Raw genomic sequence first — 25,689 nt, 5'->3', positions numbered from 1 at the left:
TTAGATCAATTACCATTGGATTTTACTGGGGTTAGATGAGGAAATTATGGTATCTGAAGCCTGGAAAAGTCAAGACATTGTAATAATTTCATATGATGATAACAATAAAAACCAACCAGGACTCAGAATAAGCTAAAAAAAGTCCAGGCTTTCGCCCCTACCGCCACAGTTCCCGCACGGTCCCTGTGCCCGCGGAGCTCCATCCCTCCTTGTCCTTCCGTAGAATCCTGCTCCAAACCTGCTATCTCTGGAGCCTCTACCCACAGCCTAAGAGGGTGCCAGAGCCAGGGCTGGTAGGATCAAGAGACTGCCCAGACTCATGGTTCCCAGGTGTGGCTGCTCCTCAAAATCACTGCAGGGGCCTGTGAAAAACACAGACTCCTGGGCTGTGCTCCAAGTCCACTGACTCAGACTCTGTGGGGGGAAAAGCCCAGGAAACTGGATTTTTTTAAAACTCCCAGGTTTTTCTCCCGAACACCCAGACAGTGGAACTTCTGGCCTAGCCTAATCCCCTCATCACCCAGATGAGGCACGGAGGCCGAGGGGCGAGGTGGCTGGCTCAGGGTCAGGGCAGAGCCAAGCACAGCAGGACTGGATGGACCCCCAGAGGGGTCCCCTGGCTGCCACAAGATCCCATCTCTGTTGCCCTGCGTTGGGATTGGGACAACCAGTGCTGGGGCTCTGAGGTCACACCGTAGCTCTAAATCCCATCTTTCATCTGTAAACTGGAGCCACCATGAGGTTTCTGCTTTTCTCTGATCCTCCGCAGAGGACCTGGGTATGTGCTCTGCCCATGGGATCCAGTTATGGGATCTTTCCAACTGATTTTGCCTCCAGGAGAGCATGTTATTGAAAACCATCCTCTGTGCCATTCTAATTTTTCAAACATTTTAGATGTGTCTACGTTCTTCTATGTTTCTGAACTCCACCATAGAACACATAGTCCTCTTGGGACCAGTCACGCAGGCAGATAAAGCCTTGAATTGTCAGGGGGACTCTCCTTTCTTTTCTCCAAAGCATAAAGGCCTTTATTGAGTATCACAGTCCATGCTTTGTATGCAGGGAGGTTGAGAGACAACGGGAGGACATCAATTTAAAATATCTCAACAAAACAGGAGAAAGTTGGTATTAGAATTTCTCAGTTCCTTAGTTCTGTATGGTAATATCCTGTCAAACAAGGACAATTCACATGGCATCCTAAAGCAAGGAAAATATTTTTCGCATCTGATTGCTTAGTAAAGAAGATAATGTGTCCCCATAGCTTTTATGTGGTTTTCTGTTTTGAAGATGAAACAAGCACCAGCCCTCCTACCCCGAGTGAAAAATGAACATGTTTCATAGTTTACAAAACGCTTCCTCATGCATTAGCTCTCTCAGCAAAATAGGCAGTGTTCTGTCACCTTCAGGCTCTCTGTGCAGACAAGGAAACTGAGGCCGGGGAGTTAAATTTCCTTCCATCCCACCACTGTGCTTCTCCGAGGCCAGATCCGGCCCTTCTGGCATTAGTCCTGCAATGGAGGTCCCCTGTGGTCTCAGGACCCTGATGCTCCTCCCTGATCTGTAAGTCCCTTGCTCTGCTGCCAGCAGTGGTTACTTCCATTGTAGTTCTAATGTTGGCTCCAGTTTTGGGCATGCCTGCTATATATTGGGCGGTTTACATACCTTGCCCTATTTCTCCATATGAAAACCTTGCAGTTTTGAGTAAATGCACTGAGACTGAGAGAATGTCCTGTAGAGTTTCCATTTGTTCCTCCAGATCCTCTCTCTACCCTTCTCCATCCCGCTCCATGCTACAGGGCTGACCTGCATGAACTCACATGGACCACACCAATGGACTCCTTTGCCCACTGGCATGTACTTTGGTCCAGCCCATGCAACATCCCTGTGGGAGATATGAGAGAGGGAGGAGAGTGAGGTGAGGATGCGTAGGTCCCAGTTGCTGTCAGTCAGCCCTCTCCACACTACACTCTCTGTCTGCAGGCTCCAGCAAGCACTCTAACCATCCCCTTCCGCCTAGGGGTGGTCAAGGCCGTGTTCTGCAGGGCCATATTGGAGCCTAAGGCAAGAGGAAAACTGACTGCCCCTATATGTATGCTTTTAAATTATTTTTAATGTTATTTTCTCTAGAACATCAGCTGAAAACATATTGAAAAATTGAAAAGTAGGTGTATCAAAAATCACCTTATTTTAAGTTTAAATATTTTATTTATACTCCAAACTGAATGTATCATAATTTTATTTTCCTGGCTTTAAAGGAAACAAACTCATCATTAATACTTCCAAAATCTACTTCTTGGCTTATCTTCTTTTCAACTGAGAGTTGTGATTTACAACAAATAAGAGGAAATAACTTTCAAAATATGTTTAATGAGTGTAACACTTGATCAAGAGATATGAATAAATTTTCTGAATTTAGAAAGAAATGAAGGAAAAAGTAAGGGAATTGGAAATGTATGAATCATGGATAAGAGTATCAGTTCGGATGAGACCAGTACATATCAGATAGATAGAAATTAAGATTTTAGATGTCTTATTTCACATTCGAAGTGGAGATAGGAAAACTAAGAAAACTATCTTTGGATTTTGAGTTTTTAACTGTAAAAGTTATTTTCCACGAATAGATCTGGTTTACAAAAAGAAGTCATGGATTTAGCTCTTAAATTTACTGATGGTATAAGCACTGTAGAGATTTCCTCGAAAATAGTTTTAACTAACGTGCAATAACAATCGCTTATGCTGTAAAATCAGTATTGTATTTGGACCCTCTAAAACTGAGTCATACATTTGGCTTAGTACAATCTTTTCCAAATTTGGAAACGGCCCAAGAATTTTTTTTAACAATGCTAGTTAGCATTGCCCTGAGAAGGAAGTTTTGGTAAGCTGGATTTGATTCAAAATTATTTAAGACAGTCACTCGGTCAAGAGACATCGTTGAACGCGGCAATTGTCTCAATCGAAAACGACGTAAACCACGTGGATTCTGAAAATGGTACTGATGAGTTGCCTTCATTTTAAGTCAGGAAAGTAAAATTATAATACAATCTGCTGTTTTGATGTTTTGATGTAAATAAAATATTCAAACTTAAAATAATGCTGTGTTTTATACACTTTTAAAATTTTCAAATTATTAAAAACTCCTTGCATGTTCTGGGAAAAAGTTAACCATTAAAAATGCACAGGAACAGGGCTGGCCCCGTGGCCGAGTGGTTAAGTTCGCGCGCTCTGCTGCAGGTGGCCCAGTGTTTCATTGGTTCAAATCCTGGGTGAGGACATGGCACTGCTCATCAAACCACGCTGAGGCAGCGTCCCACATGCCACAACTAGAAGGACCCACAACGAAGAATATACAACTATGTACTGGGGGGCTTTGGGGAGAAAAAGGAAAAAAATAAAATAAAAAAAATGCACAGGAACATATATATATAGAGATGTGATGAAGCGCATTTTCCCCCTTTGCCTCAGGCTCCAACATGCCTCAGCGTGGCATTGCTGGAGCCTATTTTTATTTAAGATTTTGATATTTTGTTCCCCACGGATTTTGTTTTTGTGTGAGGAGGATTGGCCCTGAGCTAACATGCATGCCAATCTTCTATTTTGTGTGGGACACTGTATGTCCATGCCCAGGATCCGAACCTGTGAACCCTGGGCAGTCGAAGCGGAGTGTGCGAACTTAACCATTATACCACCGGACTAGTCCCTACCATGGATTTTTTTATATTAATTTTAAATTGAAAAATATTGCTTTAAAATATCTTTATCTTGATTACTGAGTTTTTGGGATCCCCTTTAATTTCGCGCCCAAGTCCTGGCCTGTGTTCTAGTCCCGGGTGCTGCACTGCCCTTGTGCCTTTAGATGGTGTCCTAATACACTTATCTTCCAATTACCCAATGTGACTGTATCTCTGCTTGGTACTGGAGACCTGACTAATGCAACAAGGTCAAGGAACTTGCTCAAGGCCACACAGTTAGCAGGTAGCAAACCCGGGTTCACATCCGATTCTCTCTGCCTCCAGAGTTCTTGCCCACGCTCTGTGCTGTGTGGCCGCCCTCATGAGAACAAGGCCTTGAAAACTTGAGACTTCCAGGAGCCAGCTAGCCTCCTGAGGGCCTGTGCTTTCTCCTCCCTTCTGGAAGGGCAGGGCTTTACCAGCTGCCACCTGGCTGGGGACACTGCTGGCTGGTCCCCCCTGCAAGCAGAAGGGTGGCAGGGCCCAGCCCCACCTGGGAGTCCCCACGCCACAGGCAGGCAGGCTTCAGGAGAGGCTGTGAGGCTGGATTTTTCTTTTTGTTTTCCAAATCATCCTGTAATTGAAAATGACCCCATGCAGCTGTCAGCCTGGAGGCCTCGGGTGTCTGCACCCCAGCCTGTGCCAATTTCAGAGATCCTCGTTTTGATGACATCAGGCACGCACGCCCAGGAAGACATTAACAACTGTTCATTTGCGCCTGACAAGAAGGCACTAGGGAGTGCAGCCTTGGGGTTCCTGAAGGCTGGCAGTGCTCCTAGCAGCCCACGTGCACAGTGCCTGTGCACAGACAGAAGCAGTCCAGCCTGCCTGCCTAGGCGAAGGGACAGCGGGACAGAGGAGGCGCCCAGGAAGGGGCGTGCTCTCCTGGTTGCAGGAGCTGAGACCATGAGGTGCAGCGGTTTTGCCTCCAAAGTGGTCCACAGAATGCCTTTCTCAGACCCCAATTGCTGGATAGCATTTGCCTCCTAAAGGTTGACCCTCTTGTTGAGACAGCACAGACTGAGGCTGCCTCACTGTGTCTGGGCTTCCGTTTCCTCATTGGTAAAATGGGAGTAACTATACTACCTCATAGGTTGGGAGGGGGGAAGGTGTGACCTAAAGAAGGAAAAGCAAATGCTTTTTTTTAATCTAGAGAAGCAATGGGACTGAATTCACACCTGAATTCCAAGAGTCACGTTTGAGCTATACTATAGACTTCCTCATTCTCTTAATGATCATTCTACAAAGAAATTTAGAAACATTAGGAGAACTAATGTGAACATTTAGGCATTTATTCCACAAACATCTATTATGCGGTTGGGAAGAGCATGGTACTGTTCAAGGTGCTAGATACATGGTGGCACACAGATAGCTGGGACCTCTGCACTCAGGCAGCTCATATGCAGCAAGTCAGTAAATAAAAACATAACGTACGGTAGCGGTGAGCAGGGTAAAGGGATAGAGAGTAGAAGACATTGTGGAAGAGGAGTGGAGTAGAGGTGACGGTAGTTATGTTAGCTCTGGTGGTCAAGGAAGTTCTTTCAAGATGTAGAATTTGAGTAGAGACCAAAATGTCATGAAAAGTGATCCATGAGAAGATCTGGATTGGGAGGGTCACAGGCAGAGGGAACAGCAAGTGCAAAGGCCCTGAGCTGAGAATGTTTAGCAGATCTTAGGAAAAGCAATACCACCCATGTGGCTAAAGCAGGATTGGCAAGGTGGAGAGGTGGTCAGGGCCGGGTCACCTGGGGCCTGGGAGGCTCTGATGAGAAGTTTGGAGTTTATTGTAAGCAGGTTGGGAAGCTATTAGCAGGTTTTGAGCTGAGGATTAACATAATCAGATTTATGTTTAAACAGGATCTTTCTGTCTGCCGGTTAGAGAGGTATGCAGGGGAGAAGGATGGAAGCAGGAAGATCAGCTTATGAGATTTTTGCAAAAATCCAGGTGAGAGGTGTGGATGACTTGTACGAGGATGGTGGTAGTGGAGGTGGTAAGAATTGGGTGAATTCTGTATATATTGTGAGGGTAGAGTTACAACATTTATAATGGATAAGCTATAGCATAAAAGAAAAATAGGTGTTATATAAATATGTATAGTTTTGTTTTCTTTTTCTGTGATGCCTCTCTATTTCTGGCCTGAGCAATGAAGTGGACAGAGGGATCGTTTACAGAGGTGGGTAAGACTGTGGGAGACGCGTTCCGGGAGAGAGCTGGAAAGCAAGGGTCCACCTTTGAATACGAATCATCTTTGCAAAGAGAAATGAGGTTTGAGTAAAATTTGAAGAACTATACCTTCATAAATAATATAAGTATCTTTCTAATTGATCTTTCTAATTGCTGATCATTGATTAATCCGGCTTTATCTCTAGACTTTTAGAAGAAATAACTAAACTTGAACCTAATGATTTGTTAGATTTGTTAGCGAATGCTGCCAGTGGTTTTCAGCACCCTTGGGGTTATAAACTAGTAAATTCCTTGAGGGCATGGGCTCTGTCTTCCTCTTCTTTGTCATCTTTAGGGCTTAGCCCAGTGCCTGCCTGCTTTACAATAGACTTCTAACAGACGCTAATTGAATACATGAGGGAAATGAATGCTTGCACCAGAGAACAGGGTTGATTCTTAGCAACACTGTGGGTATAAACGTGTGAGAGGGACCCTATGTCCTGGGCCTGCTTATTGCAGTGACCTCACCGAGGCCTCTGTGGAGTCCTCTGCCAGATCTGCATCCCACAGGGGTCCCTTCCCAACCATTACAGTGATGGTTCCTGCATCGATTTCCGCTTCACCTGATGGCTCATGCCGCTGAGACTGAGGTAGGGGGTGTGTTCATCCACATGATGTGTACGGTCTGTCTCATAATTCAAAAGACTAATTTTTTGGGCTACAACTTCAGATACCATGGCTGGCCCAAGTCGCTGATACTTTGTGCCATCCAATTTTTCAGAGACCTTGAAAAATAAAATTATATCGTATAGACAGTCGTCTGTATGCCTTTATATGTAAAGTTGAATTTACAGGAGGGAAATTGCACTTGTAGGAAATAAATTAGGCAGTGCAGAGGCAGAAAGGACAGGCCACGGGCAAGGATGCTCCAGGGCACAGAATAAGGGAGGGCTGGGACACCATGGGGGAAGATCTGGGGAGTTTCGTTTCATCAATCAGTTGTTGCTGCATAACAAACCAGCCTGAAACAGCCATTTATCATCACTCACAAGGCCGCCAGTCAGCTGCTCGGTTGTGCTGATCCGAGCCAGGCTTGGCTGATCTTGACCAGGTTTGGCTGGCACTTCTGGTCTTGGCTGGGGCTCATTCATGTGTCTGGTGTCAGTTGACTATCCGCTAATCTAGAGTGGCCTTGGCTGGGCCGGCTGGCACTGCTCCACGTGTGCCATCCTCCAACAGGCTAGCCGAGGCCTGCCTTCGTGGCAGTCACAGGTGTCCAAGGAGGAGCAAGGACTTGTGCAAGCCCTCCTGAAACCTGGGCTCCAAATTTACCCATTGATACTTCTAGTACATTCTTTTGGCCAATTTTAAGGATGGGCTCTACTTCTTGATGGGAGGAGTGTGAACTCACACTGCAGGGGTCTCAGATACAGGATGGGGTGAAGAACTGGGGCCATTTTTGCAGTCAATCCAGCCTGGGGAGCAACTCTGCTTTTCTCCTCTTGTCAAATAGGGTCCTCGAGATGCATTGTAGTGGCATATTCCAAGGGTGCAAGCAGGCGCCCATGGGTGTACCAGAGGGCCCCAGGAAGGAGGCCTTCTGCTTCCTGTAATTCCCAGGGATGCTAGGGCATGAGGCTTCTCTTTGGGGGAGCAGCCCTCTTTGTGGATGTTACCTGGGCGTGGGCATCAGAAGCTCACAGCTTTCCAGATGGACCCTGGATAGACCTCAGCCAGCTGCATCTCCTCCCTTTATAAAAAACTGAGTTCCAGAGAACAAAGTGCCTTGATCAAGTTCACACAGCTCCTGTTGACGGCAGGAGAAGCTAGAGATATCTGAAGGGATAGGAAGTGTTTTCTTTTTGACTTTTAAATGGTGAAATGACAACCTGTTCCAAACTGGGGGAGGAAGCCAGACTCATGAGGTTGTAGGAAACCATTTTAGAAATAGAGAGGGATTTCAGGACCAGAAATGGTACAGACGTGATTTACAAAGGGAGAGAAAACTGAGGTCAAGGGTGTTGGGAGGCCAACCCTGGGTGTCCAAGCTGCCTGGCAGGAACCACAATGGGATCTGAGCTCAAGGAGCTTGTTTGTTAAAGCAGATTATCCTTGAAGAAAAAAAAAATTGGCATTGTTTTTCTTTCCTGATTGAGATCCCTCTCCTTAATCACTCCACCACGTTCTATTTCTCCATTCCTTCATCAAAGAAAATGCACAAGCTAGATCTTGCATATCATTCATTTATTCAGCATAATAAAAAGTATTTATTGAACTGCTCTATGCTGGGTCCTGTTACAGGTGCTGGGAATAATGCAGCACCAAGAACGGACCGGTCCCTGCTCTCAAGGTGTTTGCGTTCTCGCGAGCACAGAAATGTCAGGCGGAGAGGACTGCCAGGAGAGGACAAAGCAGGACCGCGACAGAGTGCCCGTTTTACACTGCGGTCCTGGAAGCATCCGCAGGGAGGTGGCCTTCAAAGTTGCATTCTGAGAGACAGGAAGGAGACGGCCAAGTGGAAATTCCAGGCAGACAGACCAGCCAGAGCAAGAGGCTCCGTAAGCAAGTCGAGCAAGGAAGGTCCTGTCTGCAGCATGGCCTAACCTGTCACCTCTAACATGTCGCAGATTTTGCTCTCCAAACAAAGAGATTTTTTAAAAAACTCATTCCTATTTGAAAACAGACTCTGTCCGAGTTGGCTCAGAGACCATTTGCTGGGCTGGTGGAGGAATGAACACACGGCCCTTGTGTCTTGATGGACTTGAGCGCAGCCAGCGCCCTGGTGTGTGCGGCAAGAAAGGCTGGAGCCCTGGAACAGCATCCAATTTCCCCCCAACCGCAGTAACAAGATCTCAGATACTCGACAATCGGGCCCTCTCCCCGCTGCCCACACCGTCCCTGCCCCCCGGAATTCTTGGGCAGAACAGCTGCGCTGGGGGCTCAGTTTTCAATGAAACAATAAAATACTCCTGCGTGTCCCTAAGAGGATGGCATTTATGACTGGGGTGGGCCAGCTTCCCTGCACAGACACCCCCTCCCTGATTCCCAGGCTCACCAGCCCAGACGCCCACATGTCCCACAGCCTGTCCTTAAGCCTTTGGGAACTGCGGCTTGGGTGCTTCAGAAGGTCCTGGCCCAGAGCAGGCTGGTGGAGAGAAAAGGCCTGCATGTCCAGCAAACAGAAGGGCCCTTGCCAAGGAAGAAGTGCACTTTTGTGTCCCAGACCATGGAGCAGGGCACCCTCCCTGGCAGCGCACCTCCCCCAGAAGCCCCACCACCCAGCCCCACACACACAGCTGCCTCCAAGAGACTGTCTGCTCTCTGGTTCAAGGACAGGAAAGCCCTCCCTGGCTCTGAGGAAAGCGGGTGTGGCCACATTCCACCAGCACCGCCCCCCTGCCCCACTGCCTGCCTTGGCCCCAGGCTCTTCTTTAACAGAGCAAGAAGTCCTTGACTTTCATGAATTTCCCTTGCTCTCAGCACGCGCCTTTGGACGTTGCACACTGATACCTCGGACTTCCTTCCAAGTGCCAGACTGGAACTTCCATACCTGGGGGCCAAACCTTGCAAGCTCCCACGTGGGGGCGCAGTGTGCCAGCCAACAAGTCACATCAGCTGTCATCCTCTGTTCAGGCAGTTTGCTCAGTTATTTTGCACATTTAACTTAATTTTGCCCCACTGCTTTAAAGCAGTGGAAAGCAGGGGTAGAAAGCATAGGTCTTATCAAGGTAACATAAATGAGACGAAGATGAGCATCTGTAGGCATGCCCAAGGAAGAGCAAAGAAGCCACCAACAGATGCCCACTGGAATTAAGCTGACTGACAGTGTTCCAATGGATGCAGACATGTCTGCTGTAGGCTCTCTGCGCAGAACGCTCTTTTCCATGTGGCTTACTCCCTCACCTCCTGCCTCCTTTCCAAGCCATGCTCAAGGCACAGCGTATCAATGGGGCTTCCCCGACCCTCCTATTTTCAGTTGCAGCCTGCTCTCCGGCCCTCCATCTCCATCCTGGGTCCTGTTTACTCTGTTCTGCTTTCTCTCTCCCCCTAGCTCCCAGCACTTAATCACCATCTAACAGCCTGACTTGCTTACTATGTGTCATTTTTATTGTCCATCTCCTTCCGTTGTTCGACCATGAAAGATACATCCCAAACGCCTTGACTAGTGTCTGGTACCTAGGACATCCTTTTGTTTTATAATAGTGACATTTCATTAATATCGATGAATGTTGAATTGTAAAGGAAATAAATGAACAAATATGTACCAAATATGGGTAGGATATTGTAAAAATCGTGCAAAAAAAGATAAAGTGTAATTTTGATGTCATAGTTTCTTTTAGATCCTTGGGAAAATACACCCCTGTGCCATGTCAGTCTAAGATTATGCTTTTGAATGTCTTATTTTAGTGCACAATTTTAGAAACACACTATACATGACAGTAGGGGATGGCTCTTGAACCAGCTCAGCCCAGAGTTATAGCGGATACAGGTCATGGGCAGAGTCCGAGGCAGGAGAGTGAAATCCAGACAGGCTTCTGGAAAGAAGTGGTGTGAACTGCTCTTCTAGTGGTTGATGCCTGGCACACCCTGGGTCAGGTTTTGCAGCAGGTCTTTGCCAAACAGGGGTGGCTGGGCACTGCAGCCTGGGTCTGTCTGGAACACTCCCAGGTGTTTGCTGGCGGGCCTTTGAGGTGGGAGCAGCCACCTAGTGCACTCAGCCAGGGGGAGCTGAAGACCTGAGTCTCCCTGGGAGGAACCCCTGTCTGACGGGAAGCGGAATGGAGACAGGACGTGCGGCTGCTCCCCGGGCTGGAGGAGCAGAGGGTGCAGCTCGCAAGGAAGCCTTGAGGGGATGGGGTGGCCGGAGCCCTGGAGCAAGGACAGTTTCCCAGGATTCTCTGCATCACACCGTCCATAAAACACTAAGTTTCCCATTGTGAGCACTTGGGAGGTGCTCCATCCGGTACTAAGTTCTTTACTGGCAGGCAACAATAGCTCACTTCTCACTGTGACAACCATGCTGTGTTGTCAGGCGCTCTTCCCTCCACCTTACAGACGAGGAAAGGCAGGATCGGAGGGGTCAGTTTGCGCTAGTTGCATGGCTGGTATAGGATGGAGTTCACGTCAGAGTCCCAGCTGTCTGGCTCCAGAGCCCACCCTGACAACCACCAAGAAGGCCACAGAGGCCACGGGCCACGCTGGGGGGCCCAACGGGACTCCCCTCACCCATCTGTAACAACTCTCACATCCCGAGAGAGGACAGAGGCTCTATGTGGGAGGGATAGCAAAAAAGAAACCCTTTAAGACTGCTGGAAAAGACAAACAGAAAAAGCTCAGACATGAAACCAGAGAAAATCTTATTTCAGTAGACCAGATGAATAGAGTAGGCGGTGCCCCCCAGAGCCAAATTTATTTTGGGTTCAGGAAATCGTTTCTCTTTTTCTACACACAAACACAAAAAATATGCATAATTTCATCCTAACTTCACAGCAATTTGCTGCAGCCTGGGACCACGGGTCTGAGGATGGGTGCAGCCGGCCGGGGCAAGCAGTGGTGCTGGAGGGGGAGCCGCAAGTGTGTGCCGCGTCGGGTCCTCTGTCTCGGCTCCAAGCAGGAAGCTGCTGAAGCTTGAGCATCAGGTTCCCACACTAGCTCCAGGTCCTGCCAAAGGCTGGGAGGTGCCCTAGCAATGTATTCACACGTTCTATGGTTTTAAAAATCTTGTGAAAGTAAGATTAAAATTATTCTGATATCAAGAAACAAACTGTAACAAAAAAATCTCAGATCACACTCAAGTAATAATTCATTAAGAGGAAGAGATAAATTTCCAGTACAAATGATACATTTCCAATAGAAGTAATGAGTAGACTTTGGATGGCTATACAATCTAATTAAAGAAAAGGGATAAATCATGTGTTCACAGTGGAAATAAGATTTTCCTTCTTTCGCTGATTCAACATAAACTGCTAACACTGACAAAGATAACGTGACCCCACAGTGGGACCCATGATGACAGATGGTTGATGAGTGTCGGCAATTCAAAGAGCATTTAAGATTAACCACTGCATTTAAAAAAATGGAAATGCCTTGACATATTTCGGCTGACATGTGAAAGAACCTTAACAGAGGTTTTCCTAAATTTGGTAACAATTCTGAAAATGCACATGACATTCCCAAGAATAAGTTGTGAGCCCAAAAGAAACTTTTCTGAAATATCAATATTCAAAAACAAAATTTGATCAACCATATTACAAGAGAAGCTAAATTATCTTTCTATTCTCTTTATAGAAAATAATATTATAAAATTATTGTTAGAGATAAAGAATATAGACAAGAAATATGAGCAATAAACTATCATCAAGGTATGCCAGGTGGTTAATGAAGCTATTAGGATTAGGTTTTCTATATTTTCTGATTTTTTTGCAGTAACTGTCAGCCTTAGTATTTGTCACTTGCTGTGATTTTTCTTCTGTAAGCACCTGTCTTAGCTACAGCAGCCACATCAAAGGACGACCGACTGGGTGGCTTCCGCAGCAGGAATGTATGTCTCCCAGCTCTGGAGGCTGTCGGTCGGAGACCAAGGCACCGGCCGGGTTGGTTTCCTCCAAGGGCCGTGAGGGAGGGATCTGCTCCGTGCCTCGTTCCTGGGCACACACGTGGCTGCCCTCTCCCTGTGTCTTCACAGGGTCCTCTTCCACCCGTGTGTCTGTGTCCTCATCTCCTCTTCTTATAAATACACCAGTCAGATTGGCTTAGGGCCCACCCTAATAACCTCATTTTAACTTGTTACCACTTTAAAGACTCTGCCTCCAAATACAGTCACATTCTGAGGTCCTGGCAGTTAGACTTCAACACTTGGATTTTGGGAAGACACAATTAAGCCCATAATAGTACCCAGTCTTGTATTGTTTTTTAAGACAGATCCATATTTTTTTTTAAGTTTCAAGCACCAGAAAATCTGGACCTAGACATGTGGGTGTTTCTTCTGCTCTTAGAATCCCCTCTTCTGAGGGTTGTAACCTCTTGCATATAAGAAGTCTTTCCAATTCAACAAATATTCTTGAGGCCCTACTGTGTGCCAGACTCTGCTCACAGTGGGGCTTCAGCAAGACGGCCATGGGTCTTGCTTCCCCAGTGCCCAGGGGCAGTGAGTGCTGCAGGAGCGGCACCAGGTGCTCTGGAGCCCAGACTGGGAGCAGGCCGGCTTCACGGACGTGCGACCTGGGCAGTCACACAGGGCGCCTGATGGAGAAGGGCTCTGCGCTTGGGGTTTAATGTTGTACTGTCCCCATTTCGAAATTCTTAACCATTTCTGACCAAGAGACTCGTGTTTCCCTTCTGCACAGGCCCCCCAGATTCTGGAGCCAGTCCTGAGGAGGGGAATTTACGCAGCTTCTGGTGACGGCTCAGTTTTCTCTAAAGGCTGGCTAGGTTTTTCCTTCAGGAAAAGTGGAGGATGAGGCCTCCAGGAAGAAGGAAGGTGCGTCGTATGCCAAGACATGTGGGCACAGGGTCGGGAATCACTGAGGCTGTAATCTAGAACTCCCCCTCCTCTTGAATCAGAGGACACGAGTTCCGTCTGGAGAGCATTTTGAGGCTTGAGCTCTGGAGCTGGAGGACACGGGCTCGAGGGCCAGAGCTCTCGTTTACGGCCACGACTGTGGGCGAGGTCCTGACTTGCCTGCGGTTCAGCATCCTCATCTGTCAAAGGGGGAATGAATTCAGGAGTCAGGACTTCGTACATGCGCTCCCTCTTCTCTTCTGGCCTCACTCTCGAGTCAGAGCAGGGGGAGAGCTTTGTGTGTGATGGAAGTTGCGGCAGGGAAAGGACCCTGGGGAGGGCTGGCGGTCACGAACCGCCTCCGCAAAGGCTTGGAGGGGGACATGTTCAAGGCAGGGCTGGGAAATAGGGATTCAATCTGTCGGGCCATTCTCAGTGTTCGTGAGAGAGAGAAATAGCCGGAAAAGAGGTTGGGGCTACACTGACAATTACCTCAAGTGCCCAACCAAGAGCTTGGACTCCAGACAATGGGAGACTACTGAAAGCATTTGGGTGGGACCTGATGAAAGCGGCGTTTGATGAAAATTCATGTCTAGGAATATTCTCATTCAGCCCCTTTAAAGCCTGGCCCAGAGAAAGGTAAGCCAGCTCTGCTGAGGGCTCCTGCAGATTGGGGAGAGATCTCGTCTCCTTTGGTCAGCAATGCAGAGGAATCCATGGGCCGGCAAAGAGCCTAGCGCCCCTAAGGCCACTGGGACTGTGCTCTCTGTCTTCAGACCCTCCTCTGGAATTGCAGCCTCGTGGCCCCTGTGGTGAGAAGGGAAGTGTGGGTTGCCAGCCTGGACAGGGCTTGTAGTTTCCAGAGGCTGAGCGAGGCTGCAAGACCCACCCCGAGGAGGCTGACTCCAATGGGCTGACAGTCACGCTGACATGAAACATGGTTTGTGCCCAAAGTTCAAGAGGAAGCATGATGAGGTTAGAGGGAGAGGAAGCAATGTGGACAGTGCAATTATTCCGGGACCGAGCCCCAACATCTGGACTTCCAGGTGCAGGAGGCCAGAAAAGGCAGTGATGGGAGCTGGCCCTCCCACCAGGCCGAGGGGACCCGGGAATGTGCAGAATGGTGCCGAGTGAAGCTTCAAACCTGGATGAGGGGATGAGTGATGAAGCGGTCCTACTACCTCCTGAGTCTTGCCTCTGCCTTTTCCAAACATGGCTTTCCATCTGCCAGAACGCCCCTCCAAGTCGCTTCCTTCAACATGACCTTGAGTACGTCCATCCTCCAGAAAGAATGTCTACAGTGCACCTTGAGGTCTACAGTGGGGCCACCATATGACTGGCCACATCCGCTCCTCTGCCTCCAGGTAGGCCTAGGTCTGCACAGATACAACGGAGCAGCCAATGTTGGTGGTCCAGGGGGTGCAGCGATGAAGTTCAGAGCCCTTCTTGACCAATGAGATACATAGGCCCATGGTGACCTAGCTGTGAAGGCCATTCTCCTGTTTAATTCCACAGGACACAGGCTCCCACTTTCCTGTAAGATGAGGTCCACGCTCCTTAGCATGGCACAGTGGGCCTCCACTGTCTGGCCCTTGCTGTTCTCACTCTTTATGTTCCAACAACACAAACCTCTTAGTTTGCCTGAGGCAAAGAGCCCCTTATCTGTGCCCTAACAAGCTGTCATGAAGCTACTTCATGAAACACTGATCGCATTGCATCACAGCTGTCTGTGTCTCCCTCTCCATGCACTCTGTATCCCCAAGCAGGGCTCTGACACAGAGCCAGTGTTGAGGGAGGAGGGAACGGCTGTGGTGTAGGGACCTCTTACTCATCTGAGGTCGTTCAGGGGGACCAGGATTCCAGGTTCACATGTGCAGCTCTTGATGGGCACACTGGGCTCTCAGTGGTCTACACTATATCTCTACCACATCTTGCTAAAATGGAGCTAAGCTGTTAAAATCAGGAGGGGCAGTGCCCTATCCAGCAGCAGAGACAGGCCTGAACTCTGGCAGAGCTACTGTCCGCTGGAACACGAGGAGGAGGAAAGGCAGATGCTGCAAAAGAAACCCGTAGAGATCGGGCATCTTCTGTTTTATGATCCCCTTTCCCATCCAACTGGTACTCTGCTTTTGGAGCCTAGGGTATTTTTACAAGGGCTTTCGAAAGCCCTTTTTTTAGAAAGAGTTGGTCTGGAATTAAAAATCAAAAGCATGAAAAGAACTGACTTGGCTGCAGCGTGAGGGATTTGAGCAAGAAAGAGAGACCCCTCCCTAGAACGAGGGTGGCAGTGAACAGCAAGATACTGTGTGGGTCTGTGCGGTGGGGCCACTGGCCAGCTGGATTTCCTCGTCTGGAGGCAGCAGGCGCAGGTCCCAGCTCTCAGGGAGAGAGAACTGATGTTACTGAGGGCTTCCTGGATGCCAAGCAAGCTGCCAAACTTGCAAAGACTTACGTGCTTGCCTTCCATCCGGACAACATTCCTGTGAGGTAGGCAGAGTGGATGTCAGGCTGGAAGATGCTGGTACAGCTGGCCAGTTGTTAAAATGCCCATTAGTAATAACAGTAATAACTGCTGTCTCAAGCTCCCCAAAGGATCTCTCCTTACCATTCCCTTCCCTTGGGGTCCGCAGACAGGAATTCCCTGTTCTCTATCACTTAACGAAGGCCTGGGGAGACCCCAGGACCCTGCTCCAGCTGACAGCTGTCCACTGGTCCACGCTGCCTGTTCCAGCTACAGACATTTTCATTATCACCTTGAGAGGTAGGTCCTATCATCATCTCTGTTTTATAGGAAACTTGAGACCGAAGGAAATTGGGGAAATGCCCAAGGTCACATGAACATGAATGGTGGGATCAGGGGTCCAGTCTAGGTCTCCTGGACATGGGTCACCACACCACAACACAAACCAGAGGGGCAACCTCTGGAGGGTCTGATAGCCACAGACGTGCGGACTTCATGCAGAAAGGCCGGGTCTCTGAGAAGTCCCTGGGAACAGCAGAAGCCCTTGAAGGCAGGGCAGATGCTGGGGTGGCATCTGCAAGGCCTTTGCAAAACCTCTTCTGCTGGCCCAGTAGAAGCGTTTACACCCCTCATGTGGCTCACTCCTGTAGTTGGGTCAAGAAGGTGCCTCTTAAGGCAGAGTGGAGTAATGGAGGGTATTCTGGACTGGATAACAGAGGATCTCATTTTTATCCCTGCCCTGTCCTATATATTAGCTGTGTGACTTTGCCTGAGTTGCCTAACTTCTCTGGGGACTAGCTGGCTTAGTAGGTTGGGGTGGGAAGCGCTTCTAACAGTTTTTCTGGAGCTTCTCAGAGACCACTCCGCTGGCTTCTCTGTACCATCTCAAAGCTGTCGCCCCTGCCACTCATTCTTAAGTAGGCTGGGCTAGCTCTCAGGACACTTTGTTATCAAATTAGGAATGTTTTTATACTCACTCCTCAGGAAGGAAAACTGAGGGGTGAGGAGTACAAATGACTCAACTACAGTCCCAAGAAAAGTCAGTGTGATGTGACCCCAAGAACAGTTTTCTTGAAGCATGTCTTAGATTAGAAGAAACTTCCCTTGGGGACCAAAGCCAGAAGCCCAGCCTTGGGTTGGGCAAAGCTCCCCACCTCCCCTGGTGGAGGAACTGCCAGCAGGAGCTGGAGGCACAGGAATTCAGAGGGAGTGGCCTGCCCTCCGCCTGCCTGCCCCCAAGCCTTTCAGCATCCGGAGGGGACCTGAGCCCGCCCAACAGCAGGAGGGGGTGACTGAGTCTTGTTTCTCTGGAATGGAACAGGTTTGACAGGGTAGAAAGGCCCTCAGAGTGGGGGAAGGCTGAAGACCCTCTGGGGAAATCAACACTGTGCATAAGGCTGTTACCGGGGTGGCAGGGGGTGGGGAGGGGACTGGGTGCCTAAGGTCTCTGATAAAAACCTTCACCCAGAGATGGTTCATAAATTGGGCCCCGTTTACACTTCCATTGCCCAAGCTTGATTTTGCTTTTTGGTTAAAAGATTGTATGCTTAATTAGGGTCATTAATTACTCAGAGTACATGAAAATCTGTTTGGCTTCCTTTAGGCAGACTAACATTTCATGTTTCGAATTTCATAGCAGCAAGCTTTTTCTCTTCTTTTTGGTGAAGAAGACTGGCCCTGAGCTAACATCCATGCCCATCTTCCTCTATTTTTCATGTGGGATGTCACCACAGAACGGCTGGATGAGCTGTGTGTATGTCCATACCAGGGATCTGAACCGGTGAACCCTGGACTGCTGAAGCAGACGGCATGAGCTTAATCACTATGCCACTGCGCCAGCCTGCAGCAAGCATTTTAATCATGAAAATATATAGTATATAATACCACCATCACCCTGCCCCAAACCGCTTGTCTACACTATGCGCGTTCTCTATCCTTTTATGGTTATATATTTCCTCTTATTGTTTACCACCACCTGAAATTATTTTACATGCATATTTGCTTATTTCTTTATTTGTTTTTCCTGCCACTCTCTCTAGATGGGATGTTCCATAAGGTGTGAGTGTCATCTGCCTGTTTGTTACTATACTAATCAATGCCTAGGAGGAGAGTTGGCACACAGTAAGTCTATAAAAATTTGTTGAGGGCCAGCCCCAGTGGCCTAGTTGTTAAGCTCAGCATGCTCCACTTTGGTGGCCTGGGTTTGATTCCCAGGCACAGACCTACACCACTCGTCTGTCAGTGACCATGCTGTGGCAGTGGCTCACACAGAAAAAAAGGAAGATTGGCAGCAGATGTTAGCTCAGGGTGAATCTTCCTCAGCAACAACAAAAACAACACCACCAAAATTCATTGAATGAATTGAATGGATGGATTGAATGACCGAATGACTGCTCAACCAATACAGGATGTTCTTTATCTCAGAAACATGAACATGGCCCTGGTTCATGACCTTGCATTTTGTTTTTCTTTACTTATATTTAAAAGTTGTTTTCTTTCAATTTGAGTGCTCTTCTCAACATTTCACCCATGTAATAAAGGAGTCTCAAATCTTTGGACCAAAAAGGACATTATGATTCTATATTATTGAGCTTCTTGCCTCTGAGATATATTCCCCTGACTCATCAGGGACATTTAAATAACCAAAGAGCAATACGGACTTCCATACTAACTCACTCGTTCTCCCTTGGGTTTGACCCGAACACTTCTTCCTGTTGTAGTCCAAGTTTATTCGGGGGATTCAGTCACCATTTGCACAACAAATATTGATTGAGTGAGAACTTAGCACCCAGCCTTTGGGTTACAGTCCTGACTAAAATCTGCATGATAGCTACTTACAGAAATTACAGCAAATGGGGCAACAACTCCAACAAGTCATTACACAAAGAAGCATCCAGCCATCATTTCAGAGGTATTATATGATATGAAATAAAATGCTGGGTGCTATGAGAATATAAAATGGTGGGGAAGGCTAGATGACAACGAACTCAGGAGGAGGTGTCAGGAAAGGCCCCCCCCCCCCCCCCCCCCCCCCGCCACAAGGAAACGGAATCTACACACTGAGAACTGAAGACTGAGCAGGAGTGAGTCGGACAAGGGAGCCAAGGACAAAGGAAGAACATTCAAGGCAGAGGGAATGGCCCGTCTGTCTGCACCTCCGAGCAGAAGGGTGACTGGCTCCGTCCAGGACTTCCTAAGAGAGACGAATCTTTCATTTTCCTGGTTGACCAAGAGGCTTTCAAGGAACCACTGTAACAGCTGGGAAAGGTCCTAGCCCAGAAAATAGAACCACAACAAGTCCTTTTTTTGACCAGAATCTTTAGATTTTGGCTTCCCAACATCTGACTTTTTCCTTTAAAATGTAACCTGAATTGTCTCTGAGAATAGACTCCTTAAGCTGCCCTGAGGCACACCTCTGTGGGGGGACACTGGCGGAAGACACAGATGCTCTGGGCCTCAGCGTATTCATTCCTTCTCCTCTGTCATCCCCAAGCAGTTTGTGCAGCTTGCAAAGCGATGACGCAGGTGGACAGGACAGGCCGTCAGCCACGGAGGCCTGACTATAGGCCCTAGAGGGAGTCCTGATCCCACACCCTGATTTGCTGATGAGCTTCCACCCATTTTGGCTTCCACTGATCCATTTGTAAATGGAGAGTCTTATCTATGCTGCATTATTTCTAAATAAGTAAGAGCTGTGCTTTCATAATTTCAAGCATACTTCTATCTTGATAATTAATTGTCTATTGGATATCTCTACCTTGATGTCCCATGGGCACCTCAAACTCATTACCATCCCTGCCTTCAGACCTAGTTATCTTGCTGTCTTGCGGAATTTGATCTAGAACCATGATGCCTTGAGAATGTTGTGGTCATCTGCCTTAATGCCTTACTCTCTCACATCCAATTGGTTACCACATCTTACTGATTACATCTCAAAAATGTTTCCCTGATCTGATGTTTCTGCCTGCTCCCACTGCCTTCTCCTCAGCCTTGACCCTCCCTTGTCATGTTGACTACTGCTCTTCCAGCTGTCACTCCATCAGTATCTCTCCAGTCCATCTGTCAGTGATACCGCCACCAAAATCATCTGCTGAAAAAACCCTCGTTGATTCCTCATTGCTTAGTAAACCAGTGATTCTCAAAGTGTGCAGCAGCATCACCTGGGAACTTGTTAGAAATGCAAATTCTCAAGCTCCACCCCAGACCTAAGGAACCAGAAACTCAGGTGTATGGGGCCCAGACGTCAGTGTTAACAAGCCTTCTGGGTGATTCTGATGCTTAAGTCGGGGGTGCCCAAAAATCAAATCCAAAATTCATAACCTTTCACACACGATCCAACTTCTCTCTCTAGCTTCCCACAGTTAAGAACTTCTAGTTACCCCAAACCTTTTATTCTTTTCTACGGATGTCAGACCCTTTCATCATTATGCACTTTTGTACGTTGTTTCTCCATCTGGAACATCCTTCTCCTCGTTCTTCCCTGTCAAGCTCCTACTCATCCTTAAGAGTCAGCTCAGAGGTCACCTCCTCAGCGAAGCCTTGCTTGACTGTCCCAAACAGCATTTAGGAGATCGTTTTCTGGGTTCCCGCAGCCCCTTTTGTTGACCATCTAGTTCTAACTGTTTTATCTGTGGATTTGGCGTCAACATAGAGAAGTACTTTCTATCAGATAATTAGAGCTGTTTTAAAGTAAAGACAGCTCCTTGTGAGGAGGTGCTTACAGAGCAGATGTGGAAGCCATCCAGGCTACTCTAAGCTGCGATCCCTTAAGGTCCCATCCTTTCGACCCTCTGCTCTGCCAGGAGAGATGACATCTTTTCTGCTGAGTCCATACAGTAGAGCAGGGTGTCTGACATCTAGTAGGCACTCAACAAATTTAAAAAAAAAGTACTGAATGAAGAAATGATAGAGCCTTGAAGGGAGAATGAAAGTTTCTGTCCAAATTTGAAATTCCTGTCTTTTACCTCCACTAAAGCCCCAAAGAGATATTTATTATAGCCCTGCTGATCTTTATCCTTCAGGGAGCAGCCACAGCCCCCTGCACCTCAGTGCGTGATTGTTAAACTGCAGGCGAGGGATGGAGGGTGCGGGCGGGGGCCGCACTCCCCTCCCCCACCTACTGGAAACCCCGGCTGCAGTGAGCAAGGATGACTCCGGCGTCCACGCAGGGAGAACAATTGTGGGAAGCCCTGAGGTGTCGACCCTTGACTCTCTCCCTGTGTGCCAGGTGCATGCCACCCTCCTCACCCCCCATCCCGCTGAAATTCAGCAGTCAGTGTCCTCTGAAACACTCGGCATCTTCTCCATCACAGTCTTACTCATGCAGTTAAGAGCACGTGCTTCCTAACCACACAGACCCCCTGGGTTCCTATCTGGGCACTCCCCCTAACCAGCTGTACGACCTCAGGCAAGTTAACTTTTCTTAGCCAGTGTCCTCAACTGCACAAAAGGGTTAAAACTACCAGGGTGTACACAGTGCCTTACATGGAGGAGGCAGCCAGGAAATGATGACCATTATTATTATTATTATTTATTCTTCCATGTGACCTTATCTTGCACTCCCTAACCCCAGTGCCAGCTTCTGATGCTTTCGTACCAAATCATAAGGGCTGCAGCTCCATCGCCTTCCGTTTTGCCTGGTGGAGTCTGCCTGATGCCTCTTCTGTCTTAAATCCTCAACCCTGATCAGCCTGTTTTCTGGCCCTAGGAATGTTCATTTTCCATATGCTCCCCAGCTGGCTACCAGCTCAGTCTCCTAAAGGTTAAACTTGTGTTCCAGAACATTCCTTTCAAGCATTACCTTTCTTTAAAAAAATGCAATACATCAACGGTTAGGATATCAAAGGAGCTACACACACACACACACACACACACACACACACACACATGCAATCGCATGCATGAGCGCCCACCCACCTCCATACGTCTCTGTGTGAAAAGCCATCTAACTCATTAAGCTGTGTTTCATAATTTCCCAGTAAACTTTTATATTTTCTTGCCACAGAGGCTTCTGTAATTGAATTGGCAATGTCATTACTGAACTCTCTAACAGTTCAACTCAGCCAAACTCATCAGCAGTAGCCAGTTTCTAGAAAAGGCTTTTGATATCTCTGGGCCTTTGCCTTCCCCACCCCCTTGCTCCTCCCCACCCCAGGCCCCAACCCCAGGTACAGCTGTGCTTGTATCATTGGCCTTCCATGTACCATGACTGAATACAGGCCAAGGACTGAAGGACACAAACCCACGGTCCTCCCAAATGCTTCCGACCTGCTCTGTGGTTCTGCTCTTCCAAGCTGAGCCAACCTTCAGCTGGAACCAAACAAGAACCCAGGGGCTCCAGTCAACTCAGAGGCGCCTGCATTTCAGCTTGTTGTGAAACACATGTGCCTTGTGAGAAGACCCCCCGGCCACCGAAACTGGAGAAGGCATATGTGAAGAGTTTGAGTCTCCTTTGATTTGGGTGTGGGGACATTGCTGAGGAAGAGCATTAGCCTGAAGAAGGCTCCAAGGGACACAAGCAGCCTTCGGTGGCCGCGGCTCTTCCTGGGTTTGTGGATCAGAGCTCACGCGAGGCCCTTGGGCCAGGGGGTGGGGTAGGTGGTGGTGTAGACAGGTGGCTGTTCTCTGGGCTGCAGAGTGCCCTGGCCGAGGCCGAGCAGAGCTGGAGCTTGGTGAGGCAACGCCGGGCCTAACCGAGGACCCAGTGCTGCCTCTGCACACCCAGGGCCGTCGGAGCTTGAAGCCTGGGAGCTGCGTCTTCCTGGGGAAGTCAGCTCTCTAGGTGGCCGTAAACTGACTACACAGACTCTTTCCTGAACACGTGTTCAAAGGTGATCAAGTAAATGCAGACAGTTTCTCCAAGCCTCAGCGGAGGGTTTCTACTGGACTAAATGAACTAAAAAGCACACATAAACACACATACACAGGAAAGGGAACCAAAAAGGAATGCTCAAAAATGCCAAATCCTAATATACCAGCCGGGAGAAGGCATGGTTGGACACAAGTGGCAGAGTGAAAGAGAGAGAGTACAAGAACAAAGCTGTCTGGGAGCTTTGCAAGAAGGCACGCACACACACACAGACACACTCTTCAGAAAATCATGCAGGGTGCTAGCAGTGCTGCAGAGAAACATTAGAAATACCTGCCCTGCAGTGTCAGCTGAGGAGGATGAAAACCCTGTTGGTGACACTGGACCAGCGGTTTGATGGAGAAACCTGTAGAAGAGCACTGGGTAAATGCTACCCTGGGGTCTGCCTTCCGTGGGATAGCTGATTGATACACTGTAATTAGGACTAATCCTTCACCCTTCCTACCAGAATTCCAGAATGAGGACGCCTGCAAATCCCCCAAAGCTAATCATCATCCTCATCATCACTAACACTCAAGGGGGCTTCTCATGTGCCAGGAACTGGATTTTTTTCCCTACATTACAAAATAATCCTATGAAGTAGGCACTATCCTTGTTTTACAGATGAGAAAACAAAGGCTCAGAGAGGTTAAGCAACTTAGGTTCACACAGCCTGTAAATGGGGGAACCTTGGAGACTTATGAGAGGGCAGAGAGAAGCCCCCACCAATGGCCCACAGAGCTTCTCATTGTCGCATTCATTAAGGAAGCGAGGACTGTCCAGTCTGGATACTGGCCCTCTCTGCAGGAGAGTCTCATGATGCTGAAAGTCCGCATTAAGACAGGCGAGTTACCCAAGGTCATGCAGCTACTGGCAACAAAGCTGGGCCAGAACGGGTCTTCTCCATCTGGTCAAGTTCTTCACGCTACAGCCAGGCTCTCTGTTCAATGAAGCTCCGACAAGAAACCAAGCAACACGGGAAGATGAAGGCGAGGGTGGAGTTGTCCAGGACCTAGATACCAGCCCTCCAAGGCCCTGCTGTCTCAGAGATGAGTTTACTTCCAACCTATCGCAGTGGCCAATGTGCACATTGGCCAGAAACAGGCCTCCTATGAACCTTGAGGAAGGCTCTGCCCGGGGCCCGTAAGCCAACATGTTGACCTTGGCAGAGCTCGAATGCCCTCTTATGCCAATAAAGTTACTAAAACAGAACTGGGTAACACTTCATTGCCCTGCTCCCCAGCATGGGAGGTGCAGAGCTGTCACATGGCCTGAAGCCCAGAGTTCCTTCAAGGATAGTTTTTGTCTCATCCCCAGGTTCATTTCCTCCACAAAGTTGCACGTACCGGAGATGCCTGCTGCTCCAGACTCGCCCTTGACGTGCAGGCAAACTCCTTCCGTTCAAGGCAAAGCCCAGGACTCGCCCTGCTGTTTAGGGGCTGTGCCTTCCCAGGCTGCGGTCTGGGACCTCCATCACCCAAGCACATCTTCCCAGGCAGCCGGACCCTCTAGACAGGCTCTGTGCCCACTCAGAATAGAAGTTCCAGAAGAGGAGCATAAGGCCTCCTCAACTCCAGCCTGAGAACTGAAGACATAAGACTCCTGTTATCCTAGCAGTGGCTTTATTGTGCTCCTGACGTAGCTCATGAAGCAAGAGCTACAAAACGTTTCCACGCAGAGAACTCTGCTTTTCATTTCTCTAGGATGGTAATGTTCATTCTGAAGTGTAGTGCTGCCATGCAGAAGGGGTGGGGAGGGACGAGCGGGAGGAAACGGGCCTGCGCCATCACTTAACCAGCGATTAAGTCTTCACTCTGCCACTTTCCTCCTCAGTGATCACAGGCATGTTAAATTCTCGAGCCTGTTTCCTCACTTGTAAATGGAGATGATCATGGCTACCTTGAAGATTTGTGACAACTAATGGTGGCAGTGTCTGAAAGTGCCCAGCACATAGTGGGCACACGGCAAACTCCTCATTTCCTGCCCTCGTATTTTGGGCATCCAGAATCGGGTGCAGTGTAATGATGCTCTTAACTGAAGCCACTGCTATTTGCTGAGCCCGTTTCAAGAGGTTCATGTCACATAAAGGACATGCGCTATTAGGCGTGTGTTAGAGAGATCTTGGGGCGTGGCCGGCCCTACATGGAGAGAGCACATGCAGGCCTTGAAGGCAGGGGATGCAGAGAAGGCACAGGACAGGGTTTCAGGGCAGAAGGGCAGCTTCCATAGTGGGACAGTGGGCACATTGTGCCTCTGACAAGATGGGAGATGAAAGTCCTTAGGCTCCAGCCCCAAGAGGATGAACTAATTTTCAGTGGAAAAAGGAATCAACGAACCCCTTGGGGCACACAACTAGTGTCCTCCTCAAGGCAGGACAGGGGTGGCCATCGCCACAGTGCTGCCTCGGCTGTTGCAGACCCCTTCTGGAACTCAGTGGGCACCGGGAAGCTTCCTTCCATTTGGGCTTTTTACATCCAAGGGGATGAATCAACCCACAACAATGCAGAGGAACACAATACCTAAGAAAGGAGCGGGAGGGAACAGACAAGGAGCTATCATTCTCGCATGCCTGGCCTAGGCCGGGAAGTGGACGGTGCATCTTCCGCTGAATCCTCAGGACAGCCCTGTGAGGTAGGGAACAATCCCCATCTGACTTTCTGACCTGAGTAAACCGAGGCTCAGAGAGCCTTCAAAATCTTGCCCCAAGTCACAGGGAAGAAACTGGAATTTGAACCTAGAACTGACTCCGAAACATGAGCATTTTCCAATTCCTCATGCAGCTGTAGGAGGGGCCGCCAGGGGAGGGCACAGGCCATACCATGAGGATCTCCTATCAGTAAACGCTCTTGTGTGTGTAGATTATTCACGACCTATTTCAGTTTACTTCTGGGTAACCATACAATTACTCTGTCACAAATAGTTAAAAATTTTTTCCTATGTGCCTAAAAAGGATAAAAACCGCTTGCAAAAAGCAAAACAAAAACTAAA

General features: G+C 48.4%; 1 protein-coding gene across 2 annotated transcripts in view; it reads right to left on the bottom strand.

Moving 5' to 3' along the window:
• NTF3 (neurotrophin 3) overlaps positions 1–25,689 on the bottom strand; it is a 115,028-nt gene that overhangs the window by 22,037 nt on the left and 67,302 nt on the right. The gene's annotated exons all lie outside the window — the stretch shown is intronic.

This window comes from Equus asinus, chromosome 22 (genome assembly GCF_041296235.1).
Source record: "Equus asinus isolate D_3611 breed Donkey chromosome 22, EquAss-T2T_v2, whole genome shotgun sequence".
In the NCBI taxonomy this organism is placed as follows: domain Eukaryota; kingdom Metazoa; phylum Chordata; class Mammalia; order Perissodactyla; family Equidae; genus Equus; species Equus asinus.
This window is presented reverse-complemented; position numbering and strand designations above follow the sequence as displayed.